Consider the following 26,170-nt stretch of genomic DNA (forward strand, 5'->3'; position numbering starts at 1 on the left):
TTAGATCAGACCTAACAGATATTTTTAGAACATTCCATCCAATAGAAGCAGAATATACTTTCTTTTCAAGTATACGTGGAACATTCTCCAGGGTAGATTATATGTTAGGCCACAATAAAAATAAATTTAAGAAGATTGGAGTCATATCGAACATCTTTTCTGACCACAATGGCATGAAACTAGATATCAGTTATAAGAAGAAAACTGGGAAATTCAGAAAATGTGAAGGTTAAACAACATGCTACTGAAAAACCAGCAGGTCAAAGAAGAAATCAAAAGGAAAATCAAAAAATATCTCGAGACGAATGGAAATGGATACACAATATACCAAAACTTATGGGATGCATCAAAAGAAGTCCTAAGAGGGAAGTTCACAGTGATAAACACCTACATTAAGAAAAAAGAAAGTACTTAAATAAACAATTGAACTTTACGCATTAAGGAGCTAGAAAAAGGAACAAACTAAGCCCAGAGTTAGAAGGAAGGAAATAAAGATTAAAGCAGAAATAAATCAAATAGGAACTAAAAAGACAATAGAAAAGATCAATGTAACTAAGAGCTGTTTTTTTAAGAAAAAATATAGACAAATGTTTAGCTAGACTTATCAAGAGGAAAAGAGAAAGGACTCACATAAATAAAATTATAAATGAAAGAGATGTTACAATTGATACTACAGAAATACAAAGGATCATAAAAGACCACTACGAACAGTTATCTGCCAACAAATTGGACAATATAGAAGAAATGGATACATTCCAAGAAACATACATACTACCAAGACTGAATGAAGAAGTAGAAAATCTGAACGGACCAATTACGAGTAGGAGATTGACTTAGTAATCAAAAATCTCCCAACAAACAAAAGTCCACAACCAGATGGCTTTACTGGTGAACTCTACAAAAACTTTAAAGAAGTGTTGGTATCAGTCCATCTCAAATTCTTACAAGAATTGAAGAGGAGTGAATACTCCCAAAACCATTTGACAAGTCCAGCATTATCCTATATCATATCTACTACATAGATGCAAAAATCTTTAACAGAATATTAGCACACTGAAATCAGCAGTATGGTCATAAGCCACTTAACAACAGGGATACGTTCTGAGAAATGTGTCGTTAGGGGATTTTGTCATTTTGTGAGCATCATAAAGTGCACTTTCATAAACGTAGATGGTATAGTCTACTACACACTTAGGCTATATATTATAGCCCATTGCTCCTAGGCTACAAAGCTATGCAACATGTTACTGTTCTGAACACTTTGGGCAATTGTTATACATTGGTATTTGTGTATTTAAACATATCTAAACAGAAAAGGTACAAAAAATATGGTAGAAAAGATAGAAAATGGCACATCTATTGGGCACTTACCGTGAACTTGTAGGACTGGAAGTTGCTCTGGGTGGTCAGTGAGTGGTGATTGAATGTAAAGGCCTAGGACATCAGTGTATTGTACTGTAGACTTTATGTACACTTAGGCTACACTAAATTTATAAAATAACTTCAATTAAATCACGCACAAGAGAAAATGATGCCATCAAGAGACATGGTAAAGATGTATGATGAAATGTATGAGGCTGCCGCTGGTGTAACATGGCATACTGTTTTATAGCAAACTTTAAAAAATTTATAAGCAGAAAGTACAGTTTAAAATAATGATAAAAATATAGTATAGTAAGTTAATAGATGAGTAACATTTGTTTATTATTAACTATTATGTACTGTACATAATTGTATGTATTATCCTTTTAAACAAATGGCAGTGCTGTAGGTTTGTTTACCCCAGCATCAGCACAAACGTGTGAGTAATGGATTGTGGTATGACATTACAATGGCTACAGTGATAGGAATTTTTAGCTTTGTTATAATCTTATTGGACCACCATCACATATGTGATTTATCATTGACCAAAATGTTGTTATGCAGTGTGTAACTGTACATTAAAAGGATCATATACCTCGACAAAGTGGGATTTATTCAAGGGGTGCAATGATAGTTCAACATCTGCGAATCAATAACTGTGATACATCACATTAACAAAATGAAGGATAAACATCATACGATCATCTAAATAAATGCAGAAAAAGACTTTGATGAAATTCAATAGCCATTTATGATAAAAACTGAACAAACTAGAGAGGGAACATATCTCAATATAATAAAGATCATATGTGACAAGCTCACAGCTAACACCTTTTTTCTTAAGATCAGGAACAAGAGAAGGATCTCAGCTCTCACACTTTCATTCAGTATAGGACTGGAAGTAGTAGCCAGAGCAGTTAGGCAAGAAAAAGAAATAAAAGGCATCCATATAAGAAAGGAGGAAGTAAAACTGTCTCTATTTGAAGATGACATGATATTATATACAGAAAATCCTAAAGATCTACCAAAAAAACTGTTGGAACTAATAAAGGAATTCAGTCAGATTGTAGGATACAAAATCAATATACAAAAATCACTTGTTTCTATACTCTTAATAGACCATTAGAGATTAAGAAGACAGTTTCATTTACAATTGCATGAAAAAGAATTAAGTACCTGGGAGTAAATTTGACCAAGCTGGTGAAAGATCTGTTTACTGAAAACTATAAGGCATTGATGAAAGAAATTGAAGAAGACACAAATAAATGGAAAGTTATTCTGTGCTTATGGATTGGAGGAATTAATATCGTGAAAATGTCTATCCTACCCAAAGCCATGCATAGATTCAGTACAATCCCTATAAAACTCCAATGGCATTTTTTACAGGAATAGAAGAAACAATCCTAAAATTTATGGAACCATAAAAATGGCCAAATAAATCTTGAGAAAGAACAAAGCTGTAGGTATCACACGTCTTGGTTTTAAACTATATTACAAAGCTATAGTAATCAAAACAGTATGTTATTGGAAGACAAACAGGCACATAGATCAACACAGGAGCCAAGAACATACAATGAGGAAAAGATAGCATTTTCAATAAATGATGTTGGGAAAATTGGACAGCCACATGCAAAAGAATGAAACTGGTTCCCTATCTTACACCATATACAGAAATCAACTCAAAATGGATTAAAGACATGGGCATAAAAGCTTAAATCATAAAAATCCTAGAAGAAGTATAGGAGATAAGCAACTTGATATTGGTCTTGGCAATGATTCTTTGGATGTAACACCAAAAGCACAAGCAACAAAAGCAAAAATAAATGAATTGAGACTAAATCAAACTAAAAAGCTTCTGCCCAGCAAAAGAAAGTATCAACAAAATGAAAAAACAATCTACAGAATAGGAGAAAAATATTTTCAAACCATATATTGGATAAAGTGTTAACATTCAAACTATATAAAGAACTCATACAACTGAATGACAAAAATACAAACAATTTGATTAAAAAATGAGCAGAGGAAATAAATAGATATTTTTCCGAAGAAGACATACAAATGGTCAACAGGTCCATGAAAAGGTGCTTAACATCTTTAATCATCAAGGAAATGCAAATCAAAACCACAATGAGATATTACCTTATAACCTGTTAGAATGACTATCATCAAAACGACAAGAAAGAGATAACGTGTTGGCCTGGATATGCAGCAAGAGAAACCTCATGTGCTGTTGGTGGGAATATAACTTTGTTTAGCCACTATGGAAAACAGTTTGGAGGTTCCTCAAGAAACTGAAAATAGAAATACTATACGATCTAGCAATTCCAATTCTGCGAATTAAGTGAGATAATTTGGACAGAGAAAGAAAAATACTGTATATTGTCACTTAAATGTGCAATGTAAAAAAAACTAAACTTGTAGAAACAGTAGAGTGGTGGTTACCTGGGGCTGGGGTGTGGGGTAATTGGGGAGATGTTAAAGTGTAAAAACTAGAAGGTGGATAAGTTCTGGAGACTTAATGCTCAGCGTAGTGATTATCATCAACAATATTTTATACTTCAAAATTGCCAAGAGACTAGATCATAAATGTTCTCAACAAAAAAAGAAATGATAATTATGTAATGCAGTAGAGGTGTTAGCTAATGCTAAGGTTGTAGTTACACTACAATATACAAATGTACCAAATCAACATATTGGATACCTTAAACTTTCTCAATGTTATATGTCAGCTATATTGCAATGAAAAACCAAACCAAAACAAATGGGAAAAAAATGGGAGGTGGTGGTGGTTGTTTTTGGTAACCTGTATCTCCTACCACAGGTTACTCTTACTATTTCTCTTGCAAACTGTGTTGTAGTGAACATGTTTGTAACAATCTTGAATTTTAGGGTATTTGCACCTTTTACTTCTTTAAATTTTTCTTAATCTCTGAAATTTATCTTTTAATGGAACTTATTTTAATATCTTTTTTATTTTACAAAAACATTTTGGTGAAAGTTTTTTTAATGTCCTGCTTAAATAAGGCAATTGGCTGGGAACAATTTCTAAATTTCAGATTTGCTGAGTAAATTATGAGTGTTATATACATTTTATTTAATGAAACTTTAATGATTTAAATCAGTATTCTTTTTTATTCTATTAAGTTGTTACCGAAATTTAACTGTGAATAACACTTTGCCAATCAATTTAGGTGTTCATCAGTTAATATAACAGCTAATATCACATAGGCCTATTAAAAAAATTTGTTTTTGTGGTACATTTGCTTAATGATTAAATCTGGAGTTAATAGATTTTGGTGAATTACTAGGTGGCGACTTAGTTGTGCTCATAAATATAAATGTCTGGCTAATTCTGATAAATTTAAATCTTACCTAAATTTGAACTTTCTTTTAATTTTTTACTGATTCTCTTTTTCCTAAAAAATTAAAAAAGAAAAAGAAAAAACTTAATAATTTTTCAAAGATGTAGGTTAAGCATTGCCAATTACTATTTAGTAATTATATAATTAATTTATTAAACTGCCTTGGAAACAATTTTTTATTAAAGAATACTAAAAAGTTAACTTCTTGCAGTATGAATTTTAATGTATTTTTCAACTAAAACAACATAAGTATTTCCATAGCATAGTTGTATGCATGATGTATTAAAGAAATTAGGAAATCATTTGGATCCACAAAAAATTATGAAACAATGTGGCAGAAATTAAATTCGATTCTAAATTCGGGCAATTAAAAATTATCAAATAGATAAGGAACACATGTTTATTTACTCGGTAGAGCATTTTAATAAAAATAGGTCAAAATTATTGGTAGGAAAGAAATGCTAATTAATAGAGCATAATAAACAAAAATCACATTTTTTAAAAACTACAGTGAGTTTTAGTTGCATATAAAGTTCTAGTTCTCTCATAGCCTGAGAGAACACACATAATAGCACAGTGCTGTGCCTTTCTGCTCTCATGCATGAAGCAGCCAAACGCCATCAGCCTTTTTTCCTTTCTGGCATAGCACATCTTTTCTCTTGGCCTTGTTTCATATTGTGTGCATGTGTCTGCTTTCCCTTCTGGCTCTGGCTCCATTTAGCCTCCTGCTTCAGCTTCTACTTGTTTTCCTGGCTTTGCTTGTGTTTATCTTCTGTTCTCTGCTTCCTTTGTCATCCCAGTAGGCCCCACACCTCCTACCTCTCTGCCTACTTGGTGTTCATTTCCTTTTTTCTGCTCAGTACTTATGCTTACCTTCTGGCCCTAGTAAACCTCCTTCCTCTGATTCATTCTCCTCTGCACTCCTTTACACATAGAATTACAATGATTTGAAACCTACAGGGTGACCCAACTATCACATCTTCATGTATAAAAGGTGATTATAAAGGCACCTCATGTTATTTGGCTATTTTTAAGTCTTAACCTGCTCTCCTAAACTTTAGGAATATTCTGTAAGTCATGAGGAACTCAGAAGATGTGGATTTGGCTTGAGCTTATAGGTATGAGCTATCTGTAGTTATGGTAGAAGAGTGCTTTTCAGATTGGGTGATGAAATCAATTTAGTGTGAGTACAACTAACTATTAAAAACAAATATACAAATTGAAAAGAACAGATGATATCATTGTATGTTGTGCTTAGTGAGTATTGTTTCATAGAATTTTATTGTATTCATTTATATAATTGTGTACACTCTATATAAAATATATTTCTTACTGTGGGTCAAGTTAAAAAATGTTTGTCATTATGTAAAAAATTTGCTTTTAGTCTTGGCCACTTTCAGATGATAATTATTCAAAGAGATCACTCCATACTGTTGTGATCATCTTTAGGAGCATAGATCCAAAAATTTGAGAGTGAGACTGAATTAAATCAGATATATAGTAGATGCTCTTGAATTCTATCACAGTCTTTGCATGAGCCCCAGAACAACATTACCCTCTCTGAGGTACTTAGCTGAGAATTTAATTTTCTGAGGCCACTGTGAATTCCAAAGCATTTGGAGGTCTGTTGTAGCTCCTTTGGTCCTATGCTTCATTTGGAAGTGACTAGGCTAAGAGGAATGCATGCAAAGATGCACAGCTATTGAAGTTCTTACTTATCTTCCTATTCATAGTCTTACAAACTTTGAATTCATTGAGTTTTTTTGTTTGTTTATAGTATTTGTCACCTACTTGAATGGGGAGTGTTCTTTGACATATGATAGAACATGGTTTTCAGCAATAAGTCTGATTCTCAAAATCTTCCAGACCAAGAGCGTCTCTTGAGTAGTTTAAGGTACAGAAATATGAAGTTTCAACTACTAAATACTTGCTCTAAAACTTGAGATAGAGCTTCTTTTTTTAAAGTCCTGGCGTTAACTACAGGTAGTTCTATGGTCTGCTTCTATGTAGAAGTGGGATGTCTAAATAGAATCTTTACTTTTTACAAAAATTATTATCTTTACCATCTAGGTATCTGGTAGTTAAAATGTATTGGTTAATAACATTATATAAGTTTCAGGTGTACAACTTTATAATCCAGCATCTGTATACTCCATTGTGTGTTCTTTCTGTCACCATGTATTTTACCCCCTTTGCCCTCTTTGTCCTTGCCCCATTCCCCTTCTCCTCTAGTAACCACCCTACTGTTGTCTGTGTCTGAGAGTTTGTTTTGCTTTATTTCTTTTATTGCTTTTTGTTTTCTATCCCAGATGAGTGTAATCATATGGTTATTGTCATTTTCCATTAGATTTATTTGTTAGCATGATACTCTTTCGCAAATGGTGAAAACTATTTTATCTTTTTTTGTGGCTGAGTAGTATTCCATTGTATATTTATACCACATCTTTATCTGGCTATTGGTTGAAGGACACATAGGTTGTTTCCATGCCTTGGTTATTGTGAATAATGCGGTTAATGAACATAAGGGTACATATATCTTCATAAATAAGTGTTTTCAAATCCTAAACAAAATACTACCAAATCAAATACAGCAACACATTAAAAAGATAATACATCATGATCAAGCGGGGTTTATTCCAGGAATGCAAGGGTGGTTCAACATATGCAAATCAATCAATGTGATATATTACATTAACAAAAACCAAAAGATAAAATCATATGATCATATTAATAGAAGCAGAAAAAGCATTTGACAAGATACAACATCCATTTACGATTAAATGCTCAATCAAATGGGTATAGAAGAACAGTATCTCAACTTAATAAAGGCCAGATATAACAGATCCTCAGCTAATATCATACTCAATGGTGAAAAACTGAAAGCTTTTTCTCTAAGATCAAGACAAAGATAAGGATGCCCACTCGTGGCCACTATTATTTAACATAGTACTGGGAAGTCCTAGGCAGGGGAATCAGGCAAAAGAAAGAAATAAAAGGTATCCAAATGGGGAATGAAAAAGTAAAGCTATCCCAGCTTACAGATTTCATTACATATAGAAAACCCTAAAGACTCCATCAAAAGACTATTAGAAACAATTAACGAAACAGGAAAGTTGGAAGATACGAAATCAATATAAAAAATTTCATTTTTTCGTGTATACTTATAATGAATTATTAGAAAAAGAAATGAAGAAAACAACATCATTTACAATAGCTATCCCATTTACAATTGCTAAAATACCTAGAAGTAAATTTAATGGAAGTTAAGGACCTGAAAACTATGATATCGTTGAAAGAAATTGAAGAGGAAAAAAAGAATTGCTATTCTCTATTCTTGGATTGTAAGAATTAACATTGTTAAAATAGTAGATACTGTTTTCATCTCCATTATTACAAACAAGGAAACTCAGGCTCAGAGAGAGAAAGGAATTGTCTGAGGTATCATGGGTAGTGGTGAAATCAGGATATAAACCTAGTGTGTCTGACTCCAGTGCTTGTATTCTTAAATCATGGTGATTATGGCAATTCTCTTCTCAAATTTCCAAAATTGATCTCTGTAATAAAACATCATCTACGTGTGTTATTAGCTTAGTATACATGAGTCTATCTCTTTACTCTTATAAAATAGATTTAGTAATATGTTCTTGAGAGTTGCTGAAGTTCCGTAAAATTAACTGTCATTTCAGTATATTTTGGGTAATGTTATTGAGTATATTGTTTAATATTTGGTTCACTGCTCTTTATATGAAGACCCTTGTGACAAATCTTAACAGAGATCAGAAACTTGATTTTACTGAAGAACTGGTATTTTTTTTTGAGAACTATGTAGGTCATTACATTTCTCTCTTTCATATCCAAGTACTAATTAGGTGTTCTCTGTGATTTGTGTTTTACATCTTATGTTCTTTCTGGATAATAGCTGCATTAATAAAACTCTTGATCATTATATTCCAGGCACTGTGCTCAGCACTTTTCATGGGTTATTTCACTTAATTCTCACAACAACCTCAGATATTATCCTTTTTTTTAAGATGGTAAAATCCCTGAATCTCAGAGATGTTAAGTAACGTGCCCCAGTGACCTGGAAATGGCAGAGACTAGATTAGAATTTAGGTCTTTTTGACTCAATTCTATGATTTTGACAATACTAGACTACTTACCATGCATTACTTTTATTCCTTGCAACCACCTCACAAGGACAAAATTATTATCAGCATTTGAAAGATGAAAAACTAAGTTAAAAATTTTCACACAGCTAGAAAGTGTTGCAGGTAGGCTTCTTTTTAAGAACTAAGTGACTCCAAAGCCTACATGCTTTCTATTAAATTTTATTAGAAACCATTTCAAAGTACTTATATTTTAATCCAGTTCAACAGCTTTTTGAAGCAGATGGAGGCATAAATAAATGCATACATGTAACTCAGACAAATAAGCTAATATGTAAGAAAACGTTTTCATGTGTTCTCAAAGAATACCTGTTTGATTAACTGCAAGAGGTAATATTGTTGAGATTGTGTTAATGTGTGCATGTGCGTGTGTATGTGTGTGTGGTATAGAACAGCATAAAAAGTGGCCATGAGGTAGTAGACATTCAGTCTGTTTTCTTTAAGCTGCCTTCTCCCTCTAAGTGTAGGCATCATTAGATTTATTATGATTTTTAAATTAACAATTTAAAATATTATTATGGCTCTTTGTTGGTCTTAATACAGCTAAGATCACAAACCCAGGATAATATCAGTACATCTGTTCTTACTTTAAATTAGCTTAGAATGGATTGAGAAGTTTAGGGAGCTTGAACCGAATTTTATGCTGTTAACAAGATGACTATGAATCAGAGGTCACTGGTAAATTAAAGGGAAACAATTTACTGCTTAGCTGTATCTATGAGGCTTAGTCATATGGTAGCCAAGAGTCTTGCTGTTTTTTAACTGTTAGAACAGAATTACAGAATGAGTAGCTACTAGATATATTTGTTCATGTATCATAATGTATTCATTTCTTTGAATTTATGTTAAACAGAGATGGAAGTACTCTATGTGTGTGTGTGTGTTCCTGAACTGGTCAATATTTAACAAAAACAGAAGACCTGCTACCGCTAAGCTAACCAAACAGAGACTTCAATGATCACACATGACAAAGAATACAGACTTACAGAATTCGTTCAGAAAAGTCATTAAACAAATAACAATAAATAGCAAAAACAAACTCTGTGAATGGGTGAGCATCTGATTTTCAAAACTGCCATAATATATTATTTAAAATGTCCAGTATTCATCAAAAAATTGAGACATGGAAACAAGGAAGTATGGCCTACACAAAGGAGAAAGAGCAATCAATGAAATAGTCCCAAGGAAATATAAAATCTAGAAAGAACATTCAACTGGAATAACAGACATGTTAATTATATATATTTGTATTATATATACTATATATAACATACTAGATTATTATATCTAGTATTATATAATATATAATATGTATAAAATACAATATATTATACATATTATATATATATAATATAATACTAGATTGATTTAAATCTTTCTACATCTAAGGTCTCCCTCCATCATTCAGATAAAGTTCTGTTATAACCAGAATCAGCACCAGAAAATAGGATATCACCAATGCACTTGAAACGAAAATAATTATGGTACTCTTTCCTTAAATCAACATTTTGCATTCTTTCCGTCTTTATATCTTCTTTTAAAAGACATTATAGGTAGTCATTAAAAGAAAGACATTATAGGTAGTTATAAAAGATCCAGGCAAGGTCAACTGATATCTGTGAGAGAATGGGGCTAATATCGGAGGTCAGATTTTAAAAATTCAGTCTGAAAAAATGAGGCTTAAAGGGGATAGAACTAAAATTTAAATAACCAGCAAATGAATGAATTAATAAGGACAAGGGACTTCTCTTCAAGTTTAAGGAGATAAATTAAGAATAAGTACCTTATATCAGAAGGTTTAAAAGTAACAACTAATAGGTACTGACTTTCCTGTCATGGCCATATCTCGATGCATGCCAAATTTTAGTTGGATTCTCCCTCTTTATAGGTAGATCTTGGGGCTTCAAGTGAGAATAAGTTTCTCATCACAAAACACAGGTACTTCTCCCTAGAAATATGATGAAAAACATAAAAATAAGGATTTTAGGTCACTAATACCTTGTAGGAAATGTTAGTGATTTGGCGGGGCAGGGCACATCTTTACATTTAAGTAGTATTTTTTACTTGCAGCAAGTAAAGGAGACAGAATTCACATCCAAAGCTCTCCTAAGGGAGGCTTAACCATTGCTTATATAATACACTATCTGGTTAATTACTCATTGATTTTTTCTTTGCAGTTGGCTATACCTATCCCATTGAGTTCCTGTCAGGCTCATCCTGTTTACAGCTGCATCTGCAAAACACTGTGTTATATTTTAACATTTAGAAAGAAAAGCATTTAGAAAGAACCGCTCAGATCTTGAGATCCTTGTCCTATCTAACAGCATCATGAAGGATAACTGAGTTCCAGCGACTCACTCAAGGATATCATTGTTAAAGACAGTATTTTAGACTCAGTGAAAATGAGATTGATCCAACATGGTAATTCATCTGTTTTATTTAAATATTGACCTCAATTATGCTGCCTTCCCCTTCTGAATGTAGGCATCGTTATATTTATTATTATGTTTTGACTGGACAGAGATTTCCTTAAATGCCTAGAACGAATACATTTCCCAATGTTTGCCAAGGGGTTCCTTATGGGTGTTGGTACACGCCTTTAACAGTCAACCAAGTAGGTTGACAACTCTGCCTTCAGAGTTAGAAAAACAGAATTACAGAATGAGTGGATACTAGGCACACTTGCTCATGTGTTATAATTTCCTGATTGCACTGAGCCTGAAATGTCAGCTGAAGGTGAGAGCTTATGTCTTTCCAGAGCATGGTCACAGTCCCATGCAGGTGTGGTCTTCTAGAGTCCAAGGAATATGTTAAGAGCCTTTCATGACCCCTGTGAGCATGTCATTCCTTTAAAATGTTTTGGTTAGTCTATTATTTGCTCCAGTTATTATCTACAGCCTCTAATTGATTTTGACAAAATCCTTCAGGGAAAATTATCCCTCTTCTCTCCCCCTTCCCCCACCACTGGGCAAGTTCTAAGTCAGATAAGTTAAGGATAGCCTTGCAAGTCGGGTCTTACAGGAAGCACCAGATAGGTCAAATAATGACACTTCTCTAGGAGTGAGGCTTTGAAAGACCTCCAGCTTCATTTTTTTCCCTCTAGTGGCTGTCAGTCTGCTGTTTCTATTGTGATTGTGGGTTGTTGATTTTCAAGGCTAGAGGAAGATGGGAATACTGCAAGTGAAAATGCTACAAAGCTTGCTTTTCTTACTGAGATTTATTTATTCATTATTTTCTAGGAAAAAAGCTTCCTGGTTGCTATAAGCCTTTGGTTAATTTCGTGACTTTTGCAAAAGTCCGTTTTGACAGTTTTTGCCAGAGTATTTATTTCTTTTATGAAGGAGATAATTCTTGGAGGTTCTTACTCTGCTATTTTTGTTGATGTCACCCCCATTATAATATCTTAATATCTATAGTACATTAACAGAGCAAAGAAATTGATATTGATGCACTACTTTTATTAAATAGCAGACTTTATTTAGATTTCACATGCACTTTTTCAGTGTATGATTCTATTGAATTTTAAAAATCATTTTATATATTGTTAACTACCACTTCAGTCAGGATACAGAATGGTCCTATTACTGCAAAGACACTTTTTTATGCTACCTATTTATATATAGTCACACACTTTCCCTACCCTAACCTCTGACAACTAACTACCAATCTGTTCTTCATCACTATAATTTTATCATTTTGAAAATGTTATTTAATAGAATCAATCATACATGTAAACTTTTAATATTTGCTTTTTTTCACTCAGCATAATGCCCTTGAGACCTGTCCAAGTAATTGCTTGTATCAATGATTCCTTTCTTCTATTGCTGAGTAGTAGTCCACTGTATGGATATACTGCAGTTTATTTTTCCATTCACCTGTAAAAAGATGTTTCGGTTATTTTCAGCTTTTAGCAATTACAAATAGAGCTACTACGAACAATCATGCAGCTTTTTTTTTTATTCTTGTATGTGTGTGTGTGTATACATAAGTTTTTATTTCTTTAGGAAAAATACCCAAAGTATAATTGATGAGTCAAATGGTAAATGTATATTTAACTTCAAAAGAAATTGCCTAAGTGTTTTCCAGAATCACTGTACCATTTTATATTCCTGTCGGTAATGTATGAAAGATCCAGTTACTCTGCATCCCTGTCAACACTTGGTATTGTCAGTATTTTTTTAAAGCCATTTTTTATAAGTTATCTAGTGATATCATGGCTTTAATTTGCATTTACATAATCGAAATAATCCATATGATTATTTGTTATTGGTATAGCCTCTGTGAAAAAGTATTTGTTTTCATCTTTTGCCCATTTTCTAGTTAAATTGTTTTTCTTACCATTGATTTTAGAAAATTCTTTGTATGTTCTGACAAGTCCTGGTTGCATATATGATTGCAAATATTTTCTCATAGTTTATGACATGTCTTTTAAAGTTCTAAACAGGGTATTCCACAGACCAAAAATTTATATTATTAAAGTCCAATTTATTGATTTTTCTTTCATTGATCATGCTTTGGTATTATATCTTAGAGATCTTTGCCTAACCCCAGTTCATGAAAAATTTCACCTGTGTTTTTTTAGAAGTTTTACATCTTACGTTTAGATTTATTTAACATTTTCAGTTAGATATTGTATAAGATGTGAAGCTTAGGTTGAGGTTTTTTTTTTTGTTCCATTTATTATTTTTGTTTTTCTGGTTGGCTTCTCTTTTCCTGCTCCCTTGTGAGTTACTTGAACATATTTTAGTGTATATTTTTTTCTAAAGTTTTTTTCAGCCTATCTCTTATTTTTTTATAGATGTATAGAAATATGTATGCAACTTTTCTCAATCAGCATTTTACCACTTTAAGTGAACATAATTTAGTATTCCCTTTTATTTTATCTACAGTTTTTGAGTATATCTTTTAAGTAGTATTTTAAGTGGGCTCTTTAGGAATATATGTAACATATATATGTAACTTATCTCTACGAATTTATGTAACTTACCTCAGTCAACATTTTATCACTTTAAGGAGAATATAGAAAACTTATCTTCGGGTCCCTTTACCCTCCCTCTTTATGATGTAATTGTCTTAAATATTTCTTTACATACATTGAGAAACACAGTGTTACAATTTTTTTCTTTCATCCATCAAACATAATTTAAATAACTCAAGAACATTTGCTTGTATACTTACTCTTTCTATTGTTCTTTCTTCTTTCTTGATGTTCCAACTTTTCTACTGTCGTTATTTCCTTACTGTCTCTAGAATTTTCGATAGCCATTCTTTTAGAACAAGTCAGCTGATGACAAATTGTCTTAGTTTTTCTTCACATGTGAATGTCTTTTATTTCACCTTTACTCCTGAAGGATATTTTCACTAGATATAGAATTCTTGATTGATAGTTCTCTCCTTTAATCATTTCAAAAATGTTTTGACTTTTACTTTATGTCTTCATGGTTTCTGATGAGAAATCTGCTGTCATTCAAACTGTCGTTCCCCTGTTCAAACCATTATTACCCTTATGTAATGAATCTTTTCTCTCTAGGTGCTTTCAAGATTTTTTGGATTTTTTCTTCATGTTTAGTTTTCAGAAAATTAATTATGATTTGTCTTAACCTGGATTTCTTTTTGGTTTATCCTGTTAGTGGTTTACTTAGTTTCTTCAATCTGTAGGTTTATGGCTTTTTTCCCAATTTGAGAAATTTTTGGTTATATTTCTTTTTAACACTTTTTCAATCCTTGTCAATCCAGAATGTACTCTTTTTCCTTCACTCCGAATGCTAGTTTTTTTTCTAACATTCTAACATTTTACACCCTCACCCCTTGCTAGGTCTCTAAGTGTCTCTTCATTTTTTTTTTAGTCTATTTTTTCTTCTGTTGTTCATATTTTTAAATTTGTATTGAATTATCTTTAAGATTTCTGTTTTTCCCTCTGTCATCTCCATTCTGCTATTGTGAGCTTCCACTGAGTTTTACATTTTTGGTTATTATATTTTTGAGTTCTAAGTTTTGCATTTGATTCTTTTTAAAATTAAGTTTATTGAGATAACATTGGTTAATACAATGATATAATTTTCAGGTGTACATTATAATTTGACATCTATATATTCTATTTTGTGTTTACCACCCAAAGTCCAGTTTCCTCAGCTACCATATATTTAATCCCCTTTACCCATTTCACCTTCCCCTACCCCTCTATATTTGACCCTCTTTACCCTGTCTACCTCTCCCCTCCTTCCCTACCCATTACCCTCTGATAACCACTAGTCCATTTTCCATGTCCATGAGTCTCTGTTTGTTTGTCTTGCTCATTTGTTGCTTTTAGGTTTATATCCCACATATAAGTGATATCATGTGATTTTCATCTTTTTCTGTCTGGCTTATTTTGCTTAGCATGATTATCTCGAGGTCCATCCATGTTGTCGCAAATGGCAGTATTTCATCTCTTCTTATGGCTGAGTAATATTCCATTGTATATATTTACCACAGCTTCTTTAGCCAGTCATCTATCATAGGACACTTTGGTTGCTTCCATGTCCTGGCCACTGTGAATAATGCTGCTATGAACATTGGTGTGCAAATATCGTTTCGGATATGGTTTTTCAAGTCTTCGGGGTAAATACCCAGTAGAGGGATTGCTGGATCATATGGTAAATCAATTCTTAGTTTTTTAAGGAACCTCCAGACTATTTTTCATAGTGGCTGTATGAATTTGTGGTCCCACCAGCAGTGTATGAAGGTTCCTTTTACTCTGCATCCTCTCCAACATTTATTATTTCTTGTCCTGTTGATTATAGCTATTTTAACAGGTGTGAATGGCATCTCATTATGGTTTTGATTTGTATTTCCCTAATAGCTAGCGATGTTGAACATCTTTTCATGTATTTGTTGGCCATTTGTATGTCCTCTAGGGATAAGTATCTGTTCAGGTCCTTCGGCTATTTTTTGATTGGGTCATTTTTGTTGTCGTTGTTGCTGTTATTGAGTTGTATGAGTTCTCCGTATATTTTGGATGTTAGTTCCTTATCGGAGGCGTTGGTTGCAAATATATTTTCCCATTTGGATGGTTGTCTTTTTACCTTGTTGATGGTTTCTTTTGCTAAGCAGAAGCTTTTTAGTTTGATGTAGTCCCATTCATTTATTTTTGCTTTTATTTCCCTTGCCGTTGAGGTCAAATTCATAAAATCCTCTTTAAGTCCAAGGTCCTTGAGGTTAGTTCCTATGTTCTCTTCTATGTATTTATTGTTTCAGGTTTTATATTCAGGTCCTTAATCCATTTCAAGTTAATTTCGGTGTATGGTGATAGACCGCAATCTATAGTTTCACTCTTTAGCAGATGGCCTTCCAGTTTTCCCAACACCATTTATTGAAGAGGCTTTTCTTTCTCCCTTGTATGTTTTTATTATTTTTTTTGTTGAAATTTATTTACCCATATAAATATGGATTTACTTTTGGACTCTTAATTCTGTTCTACTGGTCTGTGTGTCTATTTTGCTGCCAAATACCATGGCGTTTTGATTACCGTCGCTTTGTAGTATAATTTGAAGTCGGGTAGAGTGATGCCTCCACCTTTGTTCTTTTTTCTCAGGATGGCTTTGGCAATTTGGGTCTTTTCTGCTTCTATACAAATCTGATGATTTTTTGTTCTATTTCTTTAAAAAAATGCTGATAGGATTTTGATGAGGATTGCATTAAATCTGTATAATGCTTGAGGTAATATGGTCATTAACTATGTTGATTCTTCCAATCCAAGAACACAGAATATGTTTCCATTTCTTTGTATCTTCTTTGATTTATTTTAATAGGGTCTTGTAGTTTTCATTATATAGTTCCTTCACATGTTTTGTTAAATTTATTCCTAGGTATTTTATTCTTTTTGTTGCGATTGCAAAGGGAATTATTTTTTTCTACTTCTTTTTCTCATACTTCATTATTAGCGTATAGGACTACTATGGATTTTTGAACATTGATTTTGTATCCATAGGTTTTACTGTATTTGCTTATTGTTTCTAGTAGTGTTCTTGTGGAGTCTTTAGGGTTTTCTATATAGAGAATCATGTCATACATAAATAGTGACAGTTTGACTTCTTTGTTCCCTATTTGAATGCCTTTTATATATTTCTCTTTTCTGATTGCACTTGCTAGGGCTTCCAATATTATATTGAAAAACAGTGGCGATAGTGTACAGCCTTGCCTTGTTCCTGATCTTAGAGGGAAGGTTTTTAGTTTTTCACTGTTAAGTGTAATGTTAGCTGAGTGTTTGTCATAGGTGGCCTTTATTATGTTAAGGTACTTTCCTTCTATATAAATTTTGTTAAGTGTTTTGATTATAAATGGATGCTGTATCTTGTCGAAGGCTTTTTCTACATCTACTGATATGATCATATGATTCTTATTTTTTAATTTGCTTATGTGGTGTATCAAATTAATCGATTTGTATATGTTGAACCATCCCTGTGCCCCTGGGATGAAGCCCACTTGATCGTGGTGTATAATCTTTTGAATATGTTGCTGTATTTGGTTTGCTAGTATCTTATTTAGGATTTTTGCATCTGTGTTCATGAGAAATATAGGTCTGTAGTGTTTGTTTTTTGAATTATCATTACCAGGTTTTGGTATTAGAGTAATATTAGTCTCATAAAATGAGTTGGGGAGTATTGCCCCTCTTTGATTTTTTTGGAAGAGTTTGAGGAGAATAGGTATTAAATCTTCTTTGAATGTTTGGTAGAATTTACTGGTGAAGCCAGTTGGTCCTGGACTTTTACTTTTTGGTAGGTGTTTGATGATTGTTTCAATTTTCATACTGCTGATCGGTCTATTTAGATTTTCCAGATCTTCTTGATTTAGTCTAAGAACATTGTATTTTTCTAAGTACTAGTCCATTGTTTCTAGGTTATTAAATTGGTATTATATACTTTTTCATAGTATTCTTGCATGATCTTTTGTATTTCTACAATGTCAGTCATAATTTCCCCTCTTTCATCCCTGATTTTGTTTATTTGCTTCCTTTTTTTTTTTTAGTGAGTCTAGCCAGAGGGTTTGTCAATTTTATTAACCCTTTGAAAGAACTAGCCCTTTGTTGTATTTATCTTTTCTATTTCTTTTTTTAATTTTCAATTTCACTTATTCTGCTCTAATTTTGATTAATCTTTCCTTTTGCTGACTTTAGGCTTCATTTGTTCTTCCTTTTCTAGTTTTTTAAGATGAAGCATTAGGTTGTTTATTGAACTCGTTCTTGTTTTTGGAGAGGCCTGTAATGATAACAACTTTCCTCTTAGGATCACTTTTGCATGTCCCAAACATTTTGATATGTTGTACTATCATTATCATTTGTTTCTATGTATCTCTTGATCTCTCTTTTAATTTGTTCCCTGATTTAATTATTCTTCAGTGGCATGTTGTTTAATCTTCATGTATTTGTGGTTCTTCCTGATTTCTATTTGCAGTTAATCTCTAGTTTCAAAGCATTATGATCAGAGAGTATGGTTGGTATGATTTCAACCCTCTGATATTTGTTGAGGCTATCTCTGTGCCCCAGTATGTGGTCGATTCTTGAGAATGTTCTATGTGCACTAGAGAAGAATGTACAGATGTGGTCGATTCTTGAGAATGTTTTATGTGCACTAGAGAAGAATGTACAAGTAGCTGTTTTGGGATAGAAGGCTCTGTATATGTTAATTATGTCCAGTTGGCCTAACGTGTCATTTAACGATGTTATTTCTTGGACGTGGTTCCATAGTGTAGCAGTTAGCATGTCTGCTTTACACACAGAAAGTCCTGGGTTCACGCCCCCAGTGGAGCCACAGTTTGTGATTTATGGCCATGCCACCCCGAACAAGCCTGATGTCTGATCTCAGAAGCTAAGCAGGGTCGGGCCTGGTTAGTACTTGGATGGGAGACCACCTAGGATGACCAGGTGCTGTAGTCATAAATAATAATAGTAATAATAAAAATAAAAAAAAATAAGGATGCTATTTCCTTATTGATTTTCTGTTTGGATGATCTGTGCATATCCAACAGTAGGGTATTTAGTTCCCCTACTATGATAGTGTTTTGATCTGTTTATCCCTTTAGTTCTGTTAGTAATTACTTTACATATTTCAAGGCTCCTTGATTGGGAGCATAGATATTAATAAGTGTTATATCTTCTTGATGCATGATTCTTTTTATCATTATGAAGTGTCCCTCAGTATCTTTCTTTACCTTTTTTATTTTGAAGTCTATTTGTTCCAATATTAGTGCCGCTACTCCCGCTTTTCTCTGAATGCCATTTGCTTGAAATATCGTTTTCTACCCTTTCACTTTGATTCTGTATTTGTCTTTGGAGCTGAGATACATTTCCTGAAGGCAGCATATGGTTGGGTTTTGATTTTGATCCATTCGGCAACTGTGTGCCTTTTTATCGATGAGTTCAGTCCATTTACATTTAGGATGATTATTGAAATATAAGGTCTTCTTATAGCCATTTTATCTTTTGCTTTCTGGTAGCTCAGTGTTTCCATTGCTTCCTGTCCTTGTGTTTCTGTTTTCTTTATTTCGGTTAGCTTTTGTGGATTTTGCCTCTGGTTCTCCTTGTTTTATGCTATATACTTCAGTTCTGAATCTTTGGTGTATTGTTACCATTACAAATATGAAAAGGATAGTTATATGTATATACAGTCATCCATTATCTCCTTATCTCCATTCGCCTTTGCGAATTTGAGTCTTTGACTCTTCCCCCTTTCAATCACTGTTACCTCAGTTTGTCTCTGTGTGTGCTGAACGTTCATTACTGTCTTGCTATAGCAATTCTCTTATTATTATTTAAGCTCATAATGTCCTGCTCTTAGTAAAGATTGCACTCCTCTGCTTCTATTTGCCTGATAGTCATTTTACTCCTAATTATGTTTTTTTTTTTTTTTCATTTTGTTTTAGGTGAGCTGACTCCTTTCAGTATTTCCTGTATTACAGGCCTCGTAGTGGAGAATTCCCTCAATTTTTGTATGTCTGGAAAGGTCTTAATTTCTCCTTCATATCTTAAGGAGAGCTGTGCTAGACGCATTATTCTAGGGTGGTAGTTCCTTTCACTTAATAGTTTAAATATTTGATTCTATTCCTTTTTGGCTTGTAAGGTCTGCGTTGAGAAGCCCGATGATAATTTAATGGGTTTTCCCTTATAAGTTACTGTTTTCTTCTTCTTAACTGCCCTGAGAATTCTGTCTTTGCCGTTGATTTTTGATAACTTTAATATAATATGTCTTGGTGAAGGCCTTTTTGGGTTGAGATAACTGGACGTTCTGTTGACTTCTTGAATTCCAAGCTCCAGCTCACTCCTTAGATTTGGGAAATTCTGGTCCACTATTGTCTGAAAATGCTTTGTAGTCCCTACTCATTTTCCTCACCTTCGATAATGCCATTATTCTTATATATCCTCTCCTGGTAGTGTCAGTTTGTTCTTGTATTTCTCTTTCATTACTTTTCATTCTTCGGTTTCTCTCTTCATCCTTCTGATTTATTTTTAGATTTCTGTCTTCAGTTTCACTGATTTTTCCTCCATTTGGTCGACTCTATTTCCCAAGCTTGCTATTTCATTTTTCAACTCTTGCAGTGTGTGTGTGTGTGTGTGTGTGTTCAATCTTTAGAAGACTAATTCTGACTTTTTTGAGGGTTTCAATCTCCTTTCTTTGCTTATATAGTTGTTTTTTCAATTCCTGAAATTGTTGATATGACTCGTTTCAGACCTCACTGAGTTTTTTCAGAAGTACCATCCTGAATTCTTTGTCATTTAGGTTGCATATTTCTATGTCTGTAAGTTTTTTTTCTAGAGTTTTCTCTTTCTTTTTGAGATGCCTTGTCACCTTGGTTGTTCATGGTATTTAATGGACTATTTCTCTTCCTGGGGATCAATGGAAGTGTATTCTGCTCCCCGCCCCCCCAAAGAGGACTTATTATATAAAGGTCTCTCTTTAGCCTGCTGCAAAGGTGATGCTTTTCTTTTTTGGTTTCCAGTAGGTGGCATCTAAGCCTCTTGCACCCTTGCTTTATATAAAGCCTAATGGTGCCTTTTGTATTTTCTTGTAGATATTTAATCACACTCGCTACCCACAGGTTCAGTCCTGTCTGCGCCAGTGACAGTCTCGGCAGCGTTTGCTCAGATTCCCCTGGGGCTCCGTGGTGATCGGTCTTAGAGGGTATGGGGGGAGGGGCCCCCAGGGTTGGGAGTTGGGGACTGCGGCTCAGCCTCAGTTTTAAAACCGAAGCTGGTAAAAATCAACTGTTGTTTCTCTGCAGTCCCATCTCACTTCTGGGCTTTTTGCCCTGATGACTGGGCCCTGCTGTTGGCTGTGTGGAAGTCATAGCACTCCCAGGCAGGGTTGTTCAGGAACTCGGCACACCTTCTCTCCTCCCCCTCCTCTTGCAGTGAGCTCCAGAGGCTGCGAGAGGTAGCATCATCAGTCTGGACAGAGTTTGCTCAGATTCCCCCGGGGGCTCCATGGTGTTCCGTCTTGGAGAGTATGTGGGGAGGGGCTCTCTGGGTTGAGGGTTGAGAGCTGCGGCTCAGCCTCGTTTTTGCAACCATGGTAAAAAGTAACTTGTTTTTCTGCTGTCCCGCTTCTCTGCCTTCTGCCCTGATGATTGGGCTCTGCCTCTGGTCGGCCTTTGGGAGCTCACAGCTTTCTCAGGCGGGGCTGTTCAGGGAACTAGCTGCTCCTTCTCTCCTCCCTCTCTTCCTGCAGGAAGCTATGGCAGCTGGGAGAGGGAGCTTCTTTATTTCCCCCAGTCCACCACCTGACACCTAGAGTTCTGACCTGTGGTAGCTCTTATGCATAGATCCCATGCTCAGATGCGCTGGTGTGTAGCTTGGGTGTTTTTTGTTTCATTTTAGGTGTTCAGCTTATTGTTGTTTCAAGGGGAGAGATCTGAGGATGTCTCTTACTCTGCCACGTTTCTCAGAATCCCTTTCCTGTTTTTTTTTAAATATTTTTTTATTTTTTATTTTATTTCTTTGCTGAAAGTTTCTTTGGTTTCATTTGTTTAAATAGTGTAATTGCTATTGCAGCCTTTTTATGATAGCTACTTTAAAAGACTTAGAATTAGTTAAAATCTGTGTCTTCTCAGTGTTGGCATCTCCTGATTGTGTTTTTTCATTTGAATTGAGATTTTCATAGTTCTGAATATGACAAATAATTTTTGATTGTATCTTGAGCCTCTTCTGTCTGGCTTCTTTTTATTTTAGCATTTATTCATCCTATTTAAGATCAACATACACATCTTGGCCCACTTTTTTGGGTTGTGGTTACAATGTCATTTTAGTTTTCAAGATCTTTCTAAAGTTCTGGGTTGTCTTGCTTAAGTGTTATCCATAGAATGTAGCTCTTGAATTAGAACATGAGCTCTTTGAGGCCAGGATATCCTGAGCTTTATTTTTAAAAAATATTTTGATTAGTGATTACAGTTGACATACAAAATTGCACTAGTTTCATGTGTGCAAAGTAGTGATTAGACATTTGTATAACTTATGAAGTGATCACCCTGATAAATCTAGGACTCATCTAACACTATACATAGTTATTACAATATTGATTATATTCTTTATGTTATACTTCATATCTCCATGACTATTTTGTAATTACCAGTTTGTAGTTCTTAATCTCTTCCCTATTTTCACCAAACCCCCAACACCCCTTCCATCTGGCGGCCATCAGAATATTCTCTGTATCTATGAGTTTGTTTGTGTTTTGTTTGTTTATTTTGTTCTTTAGTTTCCACATGTATATGAAAGCATATGGCATTTGTCTTTATCTCTCTTACTCCACTCAGCACAATACCTTCTAGGTCCATCCATGTTTTTGCAGATGGCAAGATTTCATTCTTTTTTTTTCCTGACTAACATTGTGTGTATATGTACCACCTCTTTATTCATTTATCCATTGCTAAACACCAAGACTGCCTCCATATTTTGGCTATTGTAAATAATGCTGCAGTGAACATATGGATTCACATGTCCCTTCAAAGTAGTGTTTTTGGTTTCTTCAGATAAATACCCAAAAGTGGTATTACTGGGTCCTTCTTTGTCTCTTGTTATAACTTTTGTTTTAAAGTCTGTTTTGTCTGGTATAACTGCCTTTCTCTTGCTGCTTTTAAGATTCTCTCTTTGTCTTTTAACTATAGCATTTTAATAATGATACGTCTTGGCATAGGCATCTTTGGAATCATCTTGTTTGGGACTCTCTGAACTTGAATGCCTATTTCTTTCTTCAGGTTAGGAAGTTTTTTTGTCATTATTTCTTCAAGTAGGTTTTCAATTCCTTGCTTTCTCTTCTTCTTCTGGTACTTCTATACAAATGTTGGCATGCTTGATGCTGTCCCAAAGGCCCCTTAAACTAGCTTCATTTTTTAGATTCTCCTCTTTTCTTGCTGTTCTGACTTTTTCTTTTCTTTCAAATCACTGATTTGATCCTCCGCTTTATCTAATCTACCGTTGATTCTCTCTATTCTTTATTTCAGTTATTGTACTCTTCATTTTTGACTGGTTCTTTTTTATATTTTCTATTTTTATGTCCCCCTCCCCCCCCATCTCTTTGCTGAAAGTCTCAGTGAGATAATTGTTCATCCTTACCATCAGTATTTTGAACTCGGTATCTGGTAGATTGCCTGTATCCATTTTGCTTAGTTCTTTTTCTGGAGCTTTGTTCTTTTCTTTTATTTGGGACATGTTTCTTTGTCTCCTCATTTTGGCTGCCTCCCTGTGTTTGTTTCTATGAATTAGGTAGAGCTGCTGTGCCTTCTGGTTTTAGTAGGTGCCCAGTGGCGCAGTCTCTGTGGTCACCTGAGCTGGGTGCTCCACGTGTGTTCCTTGTGTGGGTTGTGTGTACCCTCCTGCTGTAGTTGAGCCTCGGTTGCTGTTTGCACATCAGTTAGAGGGATTGATGCTCAGGCTGATTGGTTGTGGAAACTGGCTGTGACTACAGTGGAGGAACTATTGTGTAGGAGCTGACCCTTTAGAGCAGGATTTGCTTTAGCAGGTCTCTGGTGCCTGTCCAGTCTGCCCTTTGGGTGCGTCATTTGTGGAGGTAGTTAGGGGATGCTCTTTTGTTGTCTGAGGCTGGCCATCAGATGTGTTGGTGGTATGACTTCTTGGGAGGGGCTCTTTTGCAGGCCAAGGTCAGCTGCTGCCTGCGCCCTGCCCAGGGTCACTTGGTATGTGCTGCAAAGTGATCTGAAGATGGGCGCCACTTATGCTGGGCTTGGGGGCTCCTGGCAGTTACTTAGCTGCAGATGGAGGCTAGCAACTGCTAGTGCTAGGTTTGGGGTTGCTCAGGAATAGGTATGAGGCACACCAAGGCCTGATGCTGCTTGTTTGGGATTTGTGAACCTTTGAGAGATTTTAGGAAAATCTGCAGCATAAGCCAAGATAGGCCATTTGTATGGAAAAGCCACTGGAAGGGGCTGAGGTAGGCCCATACATAAGGTAGGATGGGGTATCAGGGTATCTTCAGGGTGAGGCAATTTGTGTTAGCCATATTGATGGAGACTCAGGTATGGTGCCAGCCTTTATCTTCCTGCTGGATGTGGGGAGGGCCAAACAAAGAAATAATGGCTCTAACAGCATTTCTGTCTGGGAGAAAGTTGCCTCTCCATCCCTTTCCTTAAAACCAGGCAATTTACTTCCTCCCATACGTCCTTGGCACCTTTTGAGTTGCTTGCTGCCCCAGCACTAGAGCTCAAAGTGAGTGAGTTCACCAGCAAGTAAGTCTGTGCATGGGCCGTTTGAAAGGAATGCCTGACATCTAGCACCCTTCCATCTCACTCAACCACAATGTCTACTGGTTTTCACAGCCAGAAGATATGAGGATTTCTCTTCGTGGCCTGGGCTGGGGATCCTGGTGTTGGATTGGGACCCCTCACAACTCAGGGGGAACCTCTGCAGTGAGATAGCCCTCCACTGCCACACATGGATGTGGGACCAGTCTTGTTCAGTGTTTTCTGCTCATCCTACCAGTGTTGAGTTGGCTTCATCTGTATGTTCTTAGGTGTAGGACTTCTCTGTTCAGCTAGACACCAGGAGATTTTTAATAATGGGTGTTTTGTAGTTTAGTTGCAATTTAGATGTGGTTGTGGGAGGAGGCAAGCACAGCATTTACCTACTCTGCCATCTTGACCAGATACCCCAGATGTTCAGAGTCTTTATGTGTCTTACTGCTCTATTATTAGTGCCTAGGACTGTGCCTGATATAGAAAGTGCTTAAAAAATATTTGTTGATGGACAGCTTTGCTTTGTCGTTAGAAGGTTTCGTTACGCTCTGAAACAAATAAACAGAACTTCTTGGCTTCTTAAATACCTAATTCTTCTTCCTGAAAAACATTTTATATTTTAATAGCAGGGTGAACATGAAGGATAGCTAATGGAAGCAGGAAATACCAATTAGATAAAAGAGTCTGACAACACATAAACTCAAGTTCTGTTGATATAAGCAAGAATATTGCCTTTAGGTATTGCATTTGAATTCTTTACTTTCCTTGACACCTCCACATTCTTCCCCCTGAAAAGGGAACAGTGTTTTTCTGTACACCACTTATTTTTTATGTATGTGTATAAATGTGCATTGCTTAAAAAGTAGAAAATACAGATAAGTATAAAAATTAAAACCATTCATATCTTTAAAATGAGGATTCTAATAGTTCCTACAGAGATTTGAAAGGAGTAAACAAGTTTATATAGAACAATGCCTAGTACACAGTGAATCACTATGTAGGTATTTGTGTACTAAAATAAAATAAAATCCCACATATAAAAAACATTCATTATTCATATTACACACATACACATATACACCAGAGATTAGATTATTCCTTCAAGAATGTTCACAGTGATAGTGAGGAAAAGGAGTTGAGATAATGAACCTTGTTAAACAATGAAGTAGAAACATAATCTTCCCAGTGTTATTTAGAGAGAAAATGACATTAATCAGTATTCAAATATAATTGGGTTTTCTTTGTTTCTCTTATTGATTTGGAGGAGTTTTTTGAATAGTCTCGACCTTAATGCTTTTTTAATGTTGGGGTTATCTTCTCCTACTGGGCTCTATGCTGTCCTTCATTAAACGAATATCCTGAATTTTAACATAGTCAGTTGCACAATTTTTTTACTTCATTGTGATTATAAGAAATTTTTATTCACTCCAAGATGTCAATGAGATGTTTAATTTTTTTTTTAATGTTCTATAGTTTCATTTTTCACACTTAGTACTGTAATCCAATTTGATTTTTTTTTTAATGGTGTGAAGTAAGGTTTGTCAAACTACAATCCACAGT

At 34.6% G+C, this 26,170-nt stretch overlaps 1 protein-coding gene and 1 pseudogene across 46 annotated transcripts in view; both read left to right on the top strand.

Moving 5' to 3' along the window:
- The window catches only part of RIMS2 (regulating synaptic membrane exocytosis 2), a 526,738-nt gene that overhangs the window by 47,911 nt on the left and 452,657 nt on the right, over positions 1-26,170 (top strand). The window lies entirely within an intron of this gene.
- On the top strand, positions 18,688-18,803 carry LOC118612321 (annotated as a pseudogene).

The sequence above is a fragment of the Rousettus aegyptiacus genome, unplaced genomic scaffold, assembly GCF_014176215.1.
Source record: "Rousettus aegyptiacus isolate mRouAeg1 unplaced genomic scaffold, mRouAeg1.p scaffold_m13_p_15, whole genome shotgun sequence".
Lineage (NCBI taxonomy): Eukaryota > Metazoa > Chordata > Mammalia > Chiroptera > Pteropodidae > Rousettus > Rousettus aegyptiacus.